Source organism: Sinohyriopsis cumingii, chromosome 14 (assembly GCF_028554795.1).
Source record: "Sinohyriopsis cumingii isolate HCF-2022 chromosome 14, ASM2855479v2, whole genome shotgun sequence".
In the NCBI taxonomy this organism is placed as follows: domain Eukaryota; kingdom Metazoa; phylum Mollusca; class Bivalvia; order Unionida; family Unionidae; genus Sinohyriopsis; species Sinohyriopsis cumingii.
This window is the reverse complement of record NC_142974.1, coordinates 49,375,226-49,387,309: the sequence shown is the minus strand read 5'-3', so window position 1 is coordinate 49,387,309 and position 12,084 is coordinate 49,375,226. Positions and strand designations below refer to the sequence as shown.

Here is a 12,084-nt window from a genome sequence, read left to right as displayed (position 1 = left end):
CGTGTGACACCTGCTGCATCAGCGAGTTTGCTAATCGCTCCTCTTCCCCTCCAGTATCCTGTTGGACTATAAAATATTCACCCCATTATTATAATTATGGACAATTAATTGCCGACTTTTGAAGCTATACGTCCACCGCTAGTTTATCGCTCATAGCCGATCTTATTGGCGAACGATTCTCGCATGTTTCTATGTTGGTTCTTTTACAGACTTTAGCGTGTGAATGAATCTCACGGTGCGATATGTCGTTGTTGTAGCTTTTTATTTTTATATTCGACATCATGAACTTGATATGTTTGATCGGTTGTATTTTCTGGATATTCTCCAGGTCGTGGTGTTTTGTTTGTTTTTTCGCTCGTCGAGTCTGGTATCATCAGTTCGTGTTCTAGGACCACAATAATTATATTTTTTAAGATGTTTTTTCACCAGGATTCTTAGTCCATGGAGTTCCTGGTAATTTTTAAAATGTCTAAGCAATATCACAGCCGCAGATTGCAAAGCAAAATGACACAGATATATATTTTTTGTACCACACTTTACGCAAGTGCCAGTAAGTTCATGTCGACGATTCTTTGACATTTTTGATGAAATGACTTTGTTTTAAGTCCACGTTTATCGGTGCAACCTTTGCAGTGAACACAATATAAACTGCTATTATTATCATATTTATACAACATGAATGTGATTAACTTTTCTGCAACGCGCGAGTAAGAGCCAGTTAAGCATTTTCGGGTATTAACAAACCCTATTGGTGCAATTATCATTGGTCCATCTGGATCTGATAAAACTAAGATGTTACTCAACCTGAAAATGCGATGACTCAAATGAAACAAGCTTTATTTAGTGGCACCATCCACAGTTGATCAGCGATGCTATAGTTTTCTTAAAGATTTATTTTTGTTTAATTTTTTATATTTTTAGATTTGTTCTGTAGGTTAGCTTATTCCGCCGATAAGGCTTGTTTATGCAGAATAGTTTAGGAGCCACTGGGTTTTTTTTATATTTATATTCCGCGCTGTGAACCAACAGTATTTTTTCAAGCCTTATTTTCTGCGCAATTAATAGTCTGTTCACCCTCCATCATTTCTCCGTCTAAACGCAATATGAACTTGCTCTCATTCAGCATAATGTGGCAGATTTGAACTCAACTTCATTTTATAACGGTTTTTCTTGCATATTTATTAACAGATTTTTAATTTTTTTAATTTCTTCATTGTTATTTAAAACATCCATTCTGAATTTAGCCAAAATAACATACTTCAGCGATGACCGAGGTGGTAAAGGATTAAAACAATTTTTTTTAAAAAAGAAAAAGAGCCTGAAGAAAATGTAGTATAAGAGTAATCAAAGAGGTGCTTATTCAGTTAGTACAGGTCGAAGACAAGGATATAAGGTAGGCTACTGTACAAATAGATCCAAGATTTCAAAGCATATAAAAGGACCGAGGATATGCATTAATAGAAAGTCGTCTCTACTGAATGAGTATAGATCGATTATGAGGACATAAGCTGGCCTACGTCAAAAAATGTTTATCACAAAAACACATAGAAAAGGATCTATGATAGATAACCATATAAACTGGTGGCGATTGAGAACAAAGACCAAATGTAGCCTTCTAAATTTGAAAAGGACTAATGTTAGTGTATCATTTCAAAGCAAGGATATGATATGTGCTAGATACTACACGAATCTGTTGCCATCATATCAGTATAAGTAGAGTACGAGAACCTAAGGGAGGATGTTATACAATAGGCTTCACGCTTATATATGATAGCAAAGCATGGTCAAGGAGCTGGGATAGAATTTAATAGTAAGATATGCTTATTCAGTACAAGATGAGTACAAAGAAAAAAGTTGGGTTGCTTTAGGATAGATCTAATTTTGGCGCATCATTTCGAACCATGGAAAGCATTTATGATAGTTATAGAAGAACTTGTGAAGCCGATAGGTTCCCACAGAACAGGGTAGGGATAGCGCTTGTATATGATTCCAGGGAATATGCTGTTATGTATATTTGATTTAATTTATATTTGATTGAATTATTTGTAATTTTTGAAATCTTATTTTGTAATTTCATTATATGTCAAAATAATGTAGTTTCGTTTACAAGGACCGCGATACTTTTCCAGAAAATAGTTTGACCGTTCCTGTTCATTTTGTAAACACATGAGGCTGACCTGGTTCCCGACCTTAATTCAAAATTAGTAACAGTCACGTGAACAAGTTTTGTACAATTTATTATTATTGTGGGAATAATAAGTGTGAGATCGAGGCTGTACTGAGTACGTGACCCAAGACTTGTAAATAGTTTTATCATTTTACGTCATCGCATTCCATCTTGGATTCTTCGTCGGGACTCGAACTTAAATTCATCAGAACATTTCAATATTAGGTCTTCTAAAATTTTATTCGTGGATTATTCTAGGATTTATTTTGGATTTGATTCTCAAATCTGTAAGTTCTCTTTTTCTTTATTCATTTTTACAGTATTTTCCCAGGGAAATACATAATTTGTTAAATTTGTCAAAGCTTTTTGTTTTCACTTTTTCTTGTGCTACTGTTTATTCGAGCCTAAATACGTAACATAAGAATTGGGTCGATCGTCCCGGATATTTCAATTTTGGATAAAATATTTCAGAAAACTTTTTTTTTTTTTTTTTTTTTTGAAATTTGAATTTCTCTAGTTTTTGAAGACTAACGAAATCGGCAAGCTTTTTATAAAATGTCATCAAAAGTGGAAATCTTTCTTTCAAATCCTACCCAGGAACAATTAGATCTTTTCAAAAAAAGATGCATTAATTCAACTGCTAGACAATACGATCTTTCTGAGGTAAAGACTTCCTTAATGAGAAATAAGAAATATTTTGGTTCAATAGAAAAGAAAGTTTTGGATGAAAGTGCTTTGTTTTCGATCATTTAGTTTGTATCAGATTCTTACATAAAAGTAAAGGAATTAGAATTAAAATACAGGATGAGATTGCAGTTGAGTAAGCTGAAACTTCAGACAGAAGAAACTGAAAAACAAATGCATTTACAAGCATGAAAAAAGGGAAAGAAAGACAAAAACAGTTACAAGAAAAACAAATGCGTTTACAATATGAGAAGGAGTAGAGAGAGAGAGACAAGAAACAGAGACAAGAAAGAGAGAAAAGAAACAAATACAAATGCAATTAGATAAGGAAGAAAGATAGAGAAATACAAATGCAATTAAAAAAAGAACAAATGCAAAAGGAAGAGAGTGAGAAAGAGAGATGTAAATGCAAATGCAAAGAGAGAATGAAGAGAAGGAATATCAAATTAGAATAAAAGAAATGGAGCTGGAAAGTGAAAAGAATATTCCCACTGAAGGAGATACCACGCTAAACATGCAATTAATTTAGTTGTACCTTCCCACTCAGTGAAGATTGAAGTGAAGGAATATCATCGGATTCTACTGATATTGGAGAGGCAAATCTTCCGAATCCAGACGCTATGAAAGCTCTAGACCAGAAACTTTCACATTTGCAAGAGCAAGAAAGAAATGAACTTAAGCATTTATTATTTGAATATGAGCACTTATTTCCAGATGTTCCTGCAAAAACGAACACAATTTTCGATAACACTGAAATTGCGAATTCCAAACCTGTGAAACAACACCCGTACAGAACGAACCCTCTCAAGCATGAATACATGGAAAAGGAAATTCAATATTTGCTGGAGAATGATTTTATAGAACCCATTAATAGTGATTGCAGTTTACCCTGCATACTTGTTCCAAAACCAGATAACACGTATCGTATATGTACTGATTATAGGAAGGTGAATAGTGTGACAAAAACAGACTCATTCCCATTACCACGAATCGATGACTGTATTGATAAGATCGGGAATGCCAAGTATGTCACCAAAGTTGACCTTCTGCAAGGATTTTGGCAAATTCCACTTTCGAAAGAGCAATGGAAATTTCGACATTCGTGAGTCCAGATGGACTTTACCAATATATAGTATTGCCGTTTGGGATGAAAAGGTCACCAAATACTTTTCAACGTCTCATGAATATGATCACCTCTGGTCTAGACAATTGTGATGCTTACATCGATCATATCATTATCTACAAAGACACCTGGAAAGAGGATTTAGCAACAATTACTAAATTCTTTGATAGATTCATATATACAAGTTTGAAAAATAATTTATCCAAACGTGAGTTTTGCCGTGCTAGTGTAACTTGTCTAGGACATATTTTGGGACATGGACAGGTTAAACCTATAGATGATACGGTCAAGGTTATCTCTGAATTTCCTGTGCCTCTTAATAAAATGCAACCGATGAGGTTTTTATGTAAGGCCTGATACAATAAAAAAATTGTTCCAATTTTTATATAATTGCTTTCAGCCACAAATTTCAGCCAATCATTTAAAATGTATGTCGATGCAAGTGATGTTGGGGTTGGAGTAGTTTTGATTCAAGAAGATGAAAATGGTATTGATTATTGTGTTTAATGACCACATCCCCTTACATTCATAGCAGGATGAAAAATAGAAAAATCAAAGGCTACTAAGGTTGTGTTTATTGTTACAGGAATATTATCTTGACATCAGGAACATCAAGGGAAAGGATAATTTAATAGCATACTCACTTTCCCGTGTAGCAGACTCACTTTTTCGTGTATAACAATGTATTATTTAATGTATACTGTGTGTAATTTACATGAGTCTGTTTTAACCTCATATATAATTAGTCTGTGGTAAAAATAAAGATTTATCATATGTAAAAATAATGTAGTTTCCTTTACCAGGAACTCGATACTTTTCCAGAAAAGAGTTTGACCTTGACTGTTCATTTTGTAAACACATAAGGCTGACCTGGTTCCCGACCTTAATTCAAAATCAGTAACAGTCACGTGAACAACTTTTTAAAATTTATTTTAATTGTGGGAATAATAAGTGTGGGATCGAGGTTGTATCGAATACGTGTCCTTGTAAATAGTTTTATTGAAGCAAATAACGTTTTTTAATTCTTTGAGTAAAATGATTGGTTCTTCTCAGGGCCATGCTGAAAGTACGTGAAGTAAACTTGATCACGCGACCCTTATCCGGACATCTGTTTTGCGCACTATCCTAGTTTTAAACCATTGCTAAAACAGAGATATTTCAGTCGGGATACTAAACACTGGGACGTAAAGGTTTTTCTTTTGTTGTGACATTTTGGGAAATACATTTTAACGTTCATTCGAATCATTTAGATTCTTAAAGATTAACTCGTATCTCTGGAAATATTTTGAGTGCTCATGCAGAATTCTTAAACAAGGAAATTTCATTAATTCAAACACCAAATTATTTCTTGTTTCTCTATAAGGAACTGTAGACTTCAACACGTTGCATGATATAACAGACGTCACCGGCTTCCATCTTGGGTTCTTCGACGGGACTCGAACTTGAATTCATTAGAACATTTCAATATTAGGACTTCTAAAATTTTATTCGTTGATTATTCTTGGATTATTTTTTAATTTCATTGTTAAAATTTTAAGTTCTTTTTTTTCTTTCCTCATTTTAACAGTATTTTTCCAATGAAATAAATAATTTGTTAAATTTTTCAAAGCTTGTTGTTTTCACTCTTTCTTGTGTTTCTGTTTATTTGAGCCTAAAAAAAACACGTAACATTGGAATGCACAGAACTGTGATAAGTATTTATAGAAAGTCAAGCTTATAGGAAGTGTAAAGGCAGAGGACAATGACCTAAGGTAATAATGTAGGATGCTAAAGTCCAAATCCAAGTCTTGTTCAGGGACTAAAGATAAGTATTAATATCAATATATGCTAATTCATTGAGTACAGGTAGAGGACAAGGACCTACGGTAATAATGTAGGATGCTAAAGTCCAAATCCAAGTCTTGTACAGGGACTAAGGATAAGTATTAATATCAATATATGCTAATTCATTGAGTACAGGTAGAGGACAAGGACCTAAGGTAATAATGTAGGATGCTAAAGTCCAAATCCAAGTCTTGTTCAGGAACTAAGGATAAGTATTAATATCAATATATGCTAATTCATTGAGTACAGGTAGAGGACAAGGACCTAAGGTAATAATGTAGGATGCTAAAGTCCAAATCCAAGTCTTGTTCAGGGACTAAAGATAAGTATTAATATCAATATATGTTAATTCATTGAGTACAGGCAGAGGACAAGGACCTAAGGTAATAATGGAGGATGCTAAAGTCCAAATCCAAGTCTTGTTCAGGGACTAAAGATAAGTATTAATATCAATATATGCTAATTCATTGAGTACAGGTAGAAGAAGGACCTAAGGTAATAATGTAGGATGCTAAAGTCCAAATCCAAGTCTTGTTCAGGGACTAAGGATAAGTATTAATATCAATATATGCTAATTCATTGAGTACAGGTAGAGGACAAGGACCTAAGGTAATAATGTAGGATGCTAATGTCCAAATCCAAGTCTTGTTCAGGGACTAAGGATAAGTATTAATATCAATATATGCTAATTCATTGAGTACAGGTAGAGGACAAGGACTTGCTTTTGATAAATGAAAGGCATTTATTATGGATATATAGATAACATCCTTGCGATTGTTGGAGTATATTAGATGACAAGGACATGAGAGAGGTTGCCGTAGAATATGCATACTGATTGTCTATGAGTATACGTCATGTACGTGGACCAAGGATAAATTTTGATATAAATATGTTTTTCACTAAGTACAGGCAATGGACAACGACCTAAGGCTGGATGTTATATTAAAGGCCAAGCGCTTTTCGGTGAGTCCAAGGCACATACAAGGACCGAGGATAAGAAACAGTAGAATCATTTGCTTGTTAATTCAGTAAAAATAGAGGACAAGAACCTGAGGTAGGCTGCTTTAGAATAGGTTGAAGGTTGTCGCATCATTTTGCCCCATGAAAAGCATTTGTCATATATATAAAGCATAACATCGTTGCGATTTCATCAACATATTTAGAGGACAATGGGACGAGGGAGGTTGCTGTATAATATGATATATCTTTATGCATGATTCTAGGTCATACACAGTTACCTAGGATAAGTATTAATATAAATATATGCTTATTCATTAAGCATTACGTACAGTAGAAAAGAAAGTCCTAATGTATGATGCTATACTATAAGACTAACACTTGTTTATGAGTCCAAGCCACAGAAAAAAAAACTAGTTTAGAATTTAATGGAAATATAGGAATGGCACATTTAAACATTAGCATAGTTAGACTTTTAAAAGCAACCACACAACCGACCAAATAAAGTACTAAACAATGAATATACGATTGTTGCTAATTGCTGTTTGTAAATGTTTAAAATGTGTATTCGGTTCTTCCCAACGAAAGCACTTCGCACGTGCGGCATAGGATGAACCGATTTCGAAATCTTTGTATATATATATATATATATATATATATATATATATATATATATATATATATATATATATATCACCCTCGGGTATCATTGTACACAAACAAAGAAACCCGAGTGCATATATTTAATAAATAAAAGGATTTATAAATTTTGTCACACATAGATGCGGCTTGTGTATTTATACTGTTAAAAATAAATATATATATATATATATATATATATATATATATATATATATATATATATATATATAAAATCAACATATTACTTCAAGCTTACCAAATTCACAGTTTTATTATTTCTTTATTTATAAAACGTTGTATAAATAATTAAATATTGAATAACTTAACGATTATAATAAATTTACGAATTTCAGTATTTCATAATGACTCCAAAATTGAAGTTATTGCGATCTATTAAACGTTTGACTTTAAATACCAAAATATTCTGCTCTGTAGCTTCAAAGGTATTTTATTTCTAAGATAATGATTAGTGAGCATAAAGTTGGTAGCGAATCGCATTTACAATAAATCAATACTACTATTACAGATACATATATGCATTCTTAATAATATTTAACTTTCCAAAACAATATATATATATTATGATTTATATTATATAATAAAATGAATACAAAAATGTTTCAAATTTTTCGATATAGAATTAAATCGGTTCTAAAATATATCAAATCCAATGTCTTAAAACATTCAAAATCTTTAAAATGTCGTACTTAATTTCTCTTACCTTTAGGAAAAGGAAGGTGAATGCTGCGAAGTCTTGAACCAAACTATTACAAGAGACATTGATGGCTTTACTTATATTATGATCTCAATCGGCGAGGAATGAGAGTTCGAACGCAAATAACTGTATACTGGACTTTGCGCTGCGCTTCTCCGTTAAGAAAAATTACAAGACTTGTTTAGGAAGATTTACGAAAACATCAGAACATGTATGATAGAACCTTCTATGTTCCCTAAATGCCCTATAGTTTGGCAGTTATAGACTTTGCATAATCTATCTTTGCTTTTTTTGTCAGGTAAGTATACAAAAATTTGTCAGGCCAACATCATAGAAAGATTTAGCGAATCGGCGGTCGCTGAGTCAACATCACAATTTATTGAATCAGCCTGGTATGATATCTTGTATCATATTACTGTATTCGTTAACTTAAAACACAGGAGAGATTTTTCCAGTATTTTTATACAATGTTAGACCTATTGCCATATTTAGGCAACAGTCACAATCTTTATTAAAATCATACAAATTTATGTTACAACAATAAAAATGCTTAACTGGGCTATTACTGCTTAAGGACTAAAAACGTGGTTCGCATTTAAGTGTAAATTCGGTGTTTTCTTTTTAGGTGTTTCTGTTTTAAAACAGAAGATTTTGCTATCTGAAATTAAACTGTCCATTATTCACAGGACTATTTTTCATGCTTAAAAACAAGAGTAAATGTACACTGCTCAAGAGAAGCCCAAGAAGGTGGACCTCCCGTCAGGTCAGCGCCCAAGTTTGCTAAATGTATGAAATATAAAAGACTTATAAAATTAATTTATATTGACCATATATATATATGATTGAAATAATGATCACTGATTGCTAAAAAATAGTATTTGTTAATCACTCACAATGTCTCAGCCTTTGCATTGGGTGGCCTTCACTGACTGGCTGTTCATATGTCAATAAATAAAGCCTATCAGCCACTCCACGGTATTATGTAGCCATGGAACTGCCTTGGATAAGAACTTGACTGAATTAATCAGAAGAATTAATTCATCTACTCAAACCTGATATCATATGCTTACAAGAAACTCACTTGACCACTTCAAAAATACCAGCATACTCTACTGTGTACATTAAAAATACAACAAATGGCAAGCAAAAACGGGGGGGGGGGGGGCTACCTTCATTACTGATTCAACACCCCATACCTCTGAAACCAGAACCAACCAAACATGACTCAACATCGAGGTACAAAACATCCTGGTCAATAATGGACACCAAATTATACACATACTCAACATTTACAACCCAGGGAATGACAACCATATCAACATGAAAGCATATGTGAACCTGATCCCAAAGCAAACTGACAACCTTATTATACGCGGTGACTTCAATGCCCATAAGACACAATGGGGAGGTTTAGTAAACAATCAGAAGTAAATTAATCGAAAAGTGGGCAGCTGATTCGAACCTAATTAAACTTAACAATGGAGCTGGCACAAGAATGAACCCAATAAATGGCGCACTGTCAGTCATCGACCTGACTATTATTACCCCCAGATTGGCACAAACTACAGAATGGGACGTCGACCAAAGTGACACTCTCGGAAGTGATCACTTCCCTATCCATCTCACTCTTAACATAGCGATTCACACCCAACTATATAACACCACCCTAAAATGGAGATGTGGCAAAGTTGATTGGGAACATTTTAGAAACATCCTCTCAACAGTCACACTAGCTGATCTGTATAATGATAACAGTGATCAATACAACCTAAATATAGTAACAACACTAACAGAAGCAGCGAAACAAAGCATACCTAGAACTGGAGGTCAACAATTTAAACCGACTGTACCCTGGTGAAACGATGACTGTAAGACCGCTCGCGAAAATAAAAAGGCCCTGAATAAATTTAAACACACATGATCATCGAATAATTTTAAGATCTATAAAAGTAGGGAAAATGAATTGAAATCAACAATCAAACCAGCAAAAGAAAAATCATGGCAAAAGGTTTGTTCAAATACTAATATTAAAACTAATGCAAAGCAGGTATGGGATAGGATTAAAGCCAGTAGGGGTAAAACCGAACAACAAACTCCCAAACTAACAGGAAACTTTACCAACAAAGTGAAAGCTAACCTACTGGCAACACATTTTTCTAATATGAGCAGCAACTCCAACCATACCCAAAAATTTAAGGACCACCGCCAAAAAGGGGAGGAAAAACATCAAAACTATTTACCAACCTTGGCTCCAAACAATCGCCACTTAATGAAGAATTTACATTAACTAAATGGACGGAGGCACTTGCCACCAAAAATGCAACCTCACCCAGTGAAGACCAACTTAGATATGAAATCTATAAAACGCATCCTGGATAACTTTGTTGCTATAGTACTTGACTTCCTCAACAATACCTGGCAGAAAGGTCACTTACCAAAAACTTGGAAAAAGGCGATCATCATACCTATTCTTAAGCCTAATAAAGATCCAACTGACATCCATTCATATAGGCCTATCTCGTTTACTGACAACATATGCAAAATAATGGAGACCATGATTAATACTCAAATACCATCTTGAAAGAAACAACCACATATCAGAAAACCAAAGCGGCTTTCGCAACAAAAGGTCCACCATCGACCAACTATTTCGATTAGCAGCGAGCATCAAGCTAACATTTAAAAACAAACTTAAACGCAATAGACATCTCACAGAAGTATTCAATGATCTTGAGAAAGCATTCTATTTAGTCTGGTCAAATGGTTTAATTGCGAAATTAAATCTATATGGGATTACTGGCCGCATTCATAGCTGGATTTCAGAGTTTCTAACTAACCGCAAAATAATGATTAAAATAGGGGATCAATATTTAAACTCGTACCACCTTGAAAATGGAACACCTCAAGGTAGCGTATTTGTCCCCACATTATTCAACATTATGATCAACGATCTAGATGAAGCAATCAACAAAGATACAGTAGACCTATCCCAATTCGCTGATGATAGCGGGATATGGAAATCAGAAAATCCTGCTTGCAAAAAAGTAATAGAGCAATTACACAATAGTCTTAATCAGATAGGTCGGTGGGCCAATAAATGGGGTTTAAAATTATCTTCCAATAAAACTAAAGCCATTATGTTTACACCGCACCCTAGGATGGTCCCTAACTACCCTAAGCTATACATTCAAGATAAATTAATAAAATTCATAAAAATAACTAAATTCTTGGGAATGTACTTTGATCAAAACCTATCATGGACATACCACATCAAAGAATTACCTGGAAGATGCAGAACTGACTTAAACTTACTGAGGAATCTTAAAGGTACGACGTGGGGAGCTAATCAAGAAACCCTATTAATGCTGTTCAAATCACTCATCAGATCTAAAATGGACTACGCATGTCAAATATAAGCTTCGGTAAGTAAAACTGCATTAAAAAAACTGGACAGATATCAGTATAAAGCTCTAAAAATATGCACTGAAGCATTAAACTCATCATCATTGGTGGAATTACAAGTAATAACAGGAGAACGACCATTATAACTTAGAAGGAACGAATTTATACTCAGATACGCCGCACGGGTATCAACACACTTAGTAAACCACCCCACCAGAAAACTAGTTCTTAAATGCAAAACCCCATTCAGTCGAAGGCGTGTACCATATCCACCAGGTACAACAAAAATACATGAGCTAACTAAAGATTTTATACTAGAAACGATTCAAGCAGAGCACAACAACTACCCTGATCCGACACACTGGACATGCCGAAGTCCCATAATCAATGTAACAGCCATAACTTATTGCCCTAAATGAGAATAAGAGCACAACATTCAAACCCGGATACTAGCAGTGTTAGAAGATCTGTACTCAGGATATACAAATATATACACAGATGGCTCCAAAACGAAAAACACTAGCAAAACAGCAGCGACAGTAGTCATACCTGGAGCTAATATTGTTATTG

General features: G+C 34.0%; 1 protein-coding gene across 1 annotated transcript in view; it reads right to left on the bottom strand.

Annotated features, from left to right (window-relative positions):
* LOC149783751 (uncharacterized) overlaps nucleotides 1-12,084 on the bottom strand; it is a 63,579-nt gene that overhangs the window by 35,720 nt on the left and 15,775 nt on the right. The window lies entirely within an intron of this gene.